The 6,842-nt window shown below is 43.0% G+C and overlaps 1 pseudogene; it reads left to right on the forward strand.

Annotated features, from left to right (window-relative positions):
• The first annotated feature begins 4,779 nt into the window (after positions 1-4,779).
• Positions 4,780-5,310, forward strand: LOC138283343 (transmembrane protein 14C pseudogene; annotated as a pseudogene).
• The last annotated feature ends 1,532 nt before the right edge of the window (positions 5,311-6,842 follow it).

Below are 6,842 nucleotides of genomic sequence, written 5' to 3' on the forward strand. Positions count from 1 at the left end.
TTGGTCCCCTTCCTTTGCAGGTCCCCAGGTCCAGGAATCCGTCTTCAGTGCTTTGCAGTCAGTTGTTGTCTTTGCAGTATCCCCTATCTCGACTTTACTGTCTTTCTGGGGTAGTAGGGTAACTTTACTCCTACTTTTCAGGGTCTTGGGGTGGGATATCTTGAACACCCTTAGTGTTTTCTTACACTCCTAGCGACCCTCTACACACTACACTAGGCATGGGGCCCATTTGTGGTTTGCATTCCACTTTTAGAGTATATGGTTTGTGTTGCCCCCTGGCCTATTGCATTCTATTGTGTTCTACAGTGTTTGCACTACTTTTCTAAGTGTTTACTTACCTGATTTTGGTTTGTGTGTATATTTTGTGTATTTTACTTACTTCGTAAGGGAGTATATCCTCTGAGATACTTTTGGCATATTGTCACTAAAATAAAGTACCTTTATTTTTAGTAACTCTGAGTATTGGGTTTTCTTCTGATATAGTACTGTATGATATAAGTGGTATAGTAGGAGCTTTGCATGTCTCCTAGTACTTCCTAAGCTGCTCTGCTATAGCTACCTCTATCAGCCTAAGCTGCTAGAACACTATTAATTTACTAATAAGGGATAATTGGACCTGGCCCAAGGTGTAAGTACCATCAGGTACCCACTATAAGCCAGACCAGCCTCCTTCATTGGTGCTTTTCATAAGAAAAACATATACCAAATACTTCAGAATATACACAGTAACCTAAACAGTTTAACTTTCCTTCTCTAGAACCTTCTAAAAAGTTTCTGAAAAGTTTCTGAAAACTTTTAAAAGTTTTCAAAAGTTTGAAAACTTTTTTCTCTGTTCTTTAAAAAGTTCCCAAAACTTTTTTCTTTCTCTGCCCTAAACCTTTTCTTTAATGTCTGCAGTAGAGCTTATTCCCACGGTTGTCCAGGCAACATATGGAAATCTCAACTTTAAAAGTTTGAAGGGTCTCTGCATTGAAAGAGGTTTAGCAATTGGTAAGAATCCTACAAAAGATTTTCTCCTTAGCCTTCTCATAGAAATTGACCAGAACCAGTCTGGCCCATCCCAGGATCAGGAGAAAGAGGAGGGGGTTACCCAGCCAGACTCAGCGGAGTCCCCTGAGGATTCTGGGGAGGATTCTTCCAAGGACCTGCCAGCTAACAGGCCACCTAGTGCCACTAGTAGTGGGAGGGTGTCACACACTAGTAGGGCACTTTTCACTCCTAAAGGCCAGGTTACTAGGGTCCAGCCAGTTAATGACAGGTCCAACTCTGCCAATTCCCACATTTCTTCTGTGTCTCAGAATTCCCAAGCCTCCCACCCTGAGGATAACTTAATGGAAAGGGAACTCAAAAAGCTGAGGTTGGAAGAGGCCATGCTGAATCTTAAACAGCATCAGCTGGCCTTAGACAGGGAACCTCTGGATGTGGAAAAGGAAAGGCAGATGTTGGGGTTAGTTACCCATAGTGGCAGCAGCAGTGTTTTTGATAGCAATCCTGTTAGAGAGCACACAATCCCAGAAACCTGCATAAGATAGTCCCCCCTTACAAGGAGGGGGATGACATTAACAAGTGGTTTGCTGCACTTGAGAGGACTTGTATGGTACAGTTGGTCCCTCAAAGGCAGTGGGCTGCTATCTTTTTGCTATCTTTCACTGGTAAGGGTAGGGATAGGCTCCTTACTGTCAGAGAAAGTGATGCTAACAATTACAAAGTTTTGAAGGATGCACTGTTGGATGGATTTGGCTTAACCACTGAACAATGCAGGATTAAGTTCAGAGACACCAGAAAAGAGTCCTCACAAGACTGGACAGACTTTATAGACTGTTCAGTGAAGGCCTTGGAGGGTTGATTACATGGCAGTAAGGTGACTGTCTATGAAAGCCTGTATAATCTAATCCTGAGAGAGCATATTTTGAACAATTGTGTGTCTGATTTGTTGCACCAATTCTTTGTAGTCTCAGATCTGACCTCTCCCTAAGAATTGGGAAAGAAGGCAAACAAATGGGTCAGAACAAGAGTGAACATAAAGGTTCATAGAGGGGGTGACAAGGATGGCAAGAAGAAGGATGGTAAGTCTTCTGACAAATGTGGGGACAAAGATAAAAAACATTCTGAGTCCTCATCAGGCCCACAAAATTCCTCTGGGGGTGGTGGGTCCAAATCCTCTTCTCACAATCAGAAAACCCATGGTGTTATTTATGTAAAGTAAAAGGCCATTGGGCAAGTGATGCCACTTATTCAAAGACAAACACCAAGGCTCCCACTACCACAACCCCAACTGCAACCTCTAATGCCCCTAGTAATAGCAGTGGTGGTAGAAAGTGTACTACAAATAGCCAATCCAAGGGTGTAGATGGGCTCACTATTGGCAGTGTAGTTGGGGTTGGTCTTGTTAGGGAGACCACAGAGGCTGTTGTAGTCTCTGATGGTGGTATTGACTTTGCCACCTTGGTTGCTGATCCCCTTAATATGGGTAAGTACAAGCAACATTCCCTAATCAATGGTGTTGGGGTTGAGGCCTATAGGGATACAGGTGCCAGTGCCACTATGGTGATTGAGAAACTGGTGCACCCTGATCAACACCTACTTGGTCAGCAGTACCAAGTGACTGATGCTCACAATAACACACTTAGCCACCCCATGGCTGTTGTGAATCTCAACTCGGGGTGGGGTTTACTGGTCCAAAGAAAGTTGTGGTAGTCACTGAATTACCTGTAGATTGCTTACTAGGCAATGATTTGGAGACATCATCTTGGGCTGAAATGGAGTTGGAGGCTCATGCAGCAATGCTGGGCATTCCTGGGCATATTTTTGCTTTGACAAGGGCTCAGGCCAAAAAGCAAAAAGGACAGGGAAACTTGGATCCTGGAACAATGGACCAAGTGCTCCCAAATGCTAGGGGTAGGAAGGGTAAATCCCTGCCCACTATCCCTCCCTCACCAGACGATTCACCTTTTGAGAATGAGGAATCCTCTCCCTGTGCAGAACCTACACCAGAGGAGCTGACAGCAGACACTGCTGAGCTCTTGGGTGCAGGGGGCCTGCTAGGGAAGAGCTGAGTGTGGCACAGCAGACCTGTCCCACACTAGAGGGTTTGAGACAGCAAGCTGTCAAACAACAGAATGGGGATGTTAGTGATAGCCATAAGGTATATTGGGAAGACAACCTCCTGTATACTGAGTCAAGGGACCCTAAACCTGGAGCTGCCAGGAGATTTGTCATCCCTTTGCAGTATAGGGAGTTTCTTCTAACCTTGGCACATGACATTCCTTTGGTTTAAACTACCATAGGTTGTCTGGACAATTGTGGGAGTACGTTCTACTGCAGGCATGTTTGTTAGAAAGGGTTTAGGACAGAGAAAAAAGTTTAAAAACTTTGAAAGAAAAGAGAAAAACTTTTTCAAACTTTTGAAAACTTTTGAAAACTTTTCAAAACTTTTGAAAACTTTTCAGAAACTTTTTAGAAAGTCTATAGAAAGACAGTTAAACTGTTTAGGTTAACTGTGTATATTTTTAAGTATTTGGTATATGTTTTTCTTATGAAATGCACCAATGACAACGTGGTAAAGCAGTTACCAGTACTTATCCCACCGCTGCACCACCAATGTAGGAGACTGGCCTGGCTTACAGTGGGTACCTGATGGTACTTACACCTTGTGCCAGGTCCAGTTATCCCTTATTAGTAGATTAGTAGTGTTCTAGCAGCTTAGGCTGATAGAGGTAGCAATAGCTGAGCAGCTTAGGCTGAACTAGGAGACATGCACAGCTCCTACTATACCACTCATTTCATATAGCACAATATCATAAGAATCACAATACTTAGAGTTACTAAAAATAAAGGTACTTTATTTTAGTGACTATGGGGTTCATTACGACCCTGGCGGCTAGCGGTAAGCTGGCGGTAACACCGCCAATAGGCTGGCGGTGTTCCACCAGCTATTATGACCGTGGCGCAATAGCCATGGCCATACCGCCGGCCCCTCCATTATACCGCCAGGCTTCCGCCTGGCGGTCATAATCCCCAGGGCAGCGCCATGGAAAGGCTGGCAGTAAGGGGCCTTGGGGTGCCCCTGGGGGCCCCTGCACTGCCCATGTACTTGGTATGGGCAGTGCAGGGGCCCCCAGGCATAGCCCCGTCCAGCATTTGAAATGCGCGATGGGTGCTACTGCACCCGCTGCACATCAGCATTGCCGCCAGCTCTATTACAAGCCAGCAGCAATGTTGATGTGACTTTTCTGCTGGGCCAGCGGACGGTAACACTGTTACTGCTGGCCCAGCGGAAAAGTCATAATAGGGTGCCAGGAATACCGCCGGCAATGGCAGTATTATGGCTCCCGCAACCTCAGCGGTCTTTTTCCAAGACCGCTGAGGTTGTAATGACCCCCTATGTGCCAAAAATATCCCAGAGAATATACTCCCTTCGGAGGTAAGTAAAATACACAAAATATACACACAAACCAAAATCAGGTAAGTAAACAGTTAGAAAAGTAGTGCAAACACTGTAGAATACAATTGGATGCAGTAGGCCCAGGGGCAACACAAACCATATACTAAGAAAGTGGAATGCAAACCACTTAGGGACCCCAGGCCTAGTGTAGTTTGTAGAGGGTCGCTGGGAGTGTAAGAAAACACTAAGGGTGTCCAAGATACCCCACCCCAAGACCCTGAAAAGTAGGGGTAAAGTTACCCTACCTACCCCAAAACACAATAAAGTTGTGATAGGAGATTCTGGAAGGACAACAACTGACTGCAAGGCACTGAAGACGGATTTCTGGTCTTTGGAGCAGGACGACTGAGGGTACTGTTACGGGTGCTGCTTCCAGGATGGGCCTCGATTGGATTGGATTTGGTTATGCAGCATTGGTGGCTTCCGGGGGAATAGTTGGTTTTGTAAAAGCGGGTAGTGTGCCCTCGTTGGCTGCTGGGCTTTTCTTCGGGGGCTTAGTTGGTCTCGGTGCTTATCAGTTGTTGCAGGATACGAAGAATGTGTGGCTTTCTCTGATTGCTTCCGGTACCTTATCCGGTGTTATGGGATTCTGGTTCTACAACTCTGGAAAGTTCATGCCTGCAGGATTAATTGCTGGTGCAAGTTTGTTCATTGTTGGAAGACTGGCGCTAAAGATGATGGAAAAGCCGCACCATCCATAATATGAGCTCTTTGATTAGAATTTTCTTCCTGTGATTTACATGTTTCAACATACCGGGGAAGACAGCGGTTCTTCAGGCACCTCTCTAGATGTTACAGAAACAACATGTTTTTATATACTAAATGTACATTATATTAAAATTAAAGAAAATATCACTTTTTGAAAATATGTACTACTACTTCCTATGTGTGAGAATTTACCGGGATGCTCCAAGATGTCCTACATGTGATGCCCAGGCAAATGCCTTTTGCTTCTTTGGGTCCTCTGATGAAAAGAAATCAACTTCTAAGTACGTAATATAAGCAAGGCTCCCTGTGTTCGGTATATACAGATTTTTTTTTGTTACAGTTAAATATAGAAAGGAAACAATGGAAAAAAAGGGCACAAAATAGGCCTTGAGGCATTAAGACATATGTTAAATCGTAGATCAGTGAGCCTACTTAAACACACAGAGATGATCCTGGAAATGGTAGATCTGATTCTAAATCATAATGTATTCCTCTTTAATGATCAATGGTATAGACAGAAACAAGGAGTGGCAATGGGAGCCAGATTCTCCCCTTCTTATGTCAATCTCTTTATGTGGTGGTTTGCCGAGAATTGGATCTGGGGACCTGGTGCTAAGGATTGGCAAGATTATATACTTTATTGGCGAAAAGATTCATTGACGACTGTTTCATGATATGGACGGGAAAAACAGCACAGCTCATTGAATTTTGTGAGTATTTTAATACGAATGATGTTAATATTAGGTTTACTTATAAATACAGGGAACATACAATAGAATTTCTGGATGTGGAATTATTTGTTGACGATAATCAGATTCACAGTAGACTGTTTAGAAAACCCACTTCTTATAATGCAATATTACATGCATCTAGTGTGCACCCAAAACATCAAATACAAGTAATTCTTTTTGGAGAGCTAGTAAGAGCAAGACGTAATTGTAGCAAGGAAGATGACTTTGAAAAATGTATTCAGGATATGCAATCACGTTATGACCGGACTACCATTGCAGCTGCACAAGCACGGATTAAGAGAATCAAGTGATCAAAGACTTTATCACCATACTCCAAACAACAAGATGAGAATACCGATAAAATTTGTTTGATCAATGACTTTAATGACAGTGCATATATAATGCGGAAGATGATGAAAAGACATTGGCATATCCTCAAACAGGACAACATATTGAATACTTTCCTGCCAGCAGGTCCATCGATCTCATATCAGAAAGTGAGATCCTTGCAAAATATATTGTGCTGAACTTACTCAAAAACTAAGATCAAGGGAAATTGGCTTATAGCAAAGAAAGTAGGTTTTTTCAACTGTGGTCATTGTGGTGTGTGTAAATGGGCCTGTCATGGTACAAAAGAATACGTTGATTGCTGTGGGACTATATATTGACTAAGATCACATATTACTTGTAATACCAAGTAAATAATTTACATTATAAAATGTCATTGTGAACTCATATATGTTGGGAGTACAATAACACCACTCAGAGTAAGAATTGGTGAACATCTAAGGGCACTTAAACAAAGGGATGAGAGATACCCTATTGTACAACATGTATTATCTTGCACTGATCACAGTACCTGTCATAACTTAAAAGTTTTTGGTTTAGAACATGTTCCCCTGAACCCCAGAGGTGGAAATAGGGAATTACAGTTAAGGTGCAAGGAGTCTGTTTGGATT

The sequence above is a fragment of the Pleurodeles waltl genome, chromosome 3_1 (assembly GCF_031143425.1).
Source record: "Pleurodeles waltl isolate 20211129_DDA chromosome 3_1, aPleWal1.hap1.20221129, whole genome shotgun sequence".
In the NCBI taxonomy this organism is placed as follows: Eukaryota; Metazoa; Chordata; class Amphibia; order Caudata; family Salamandridae; genus Pleurodeles; species Pleurodeles waltl.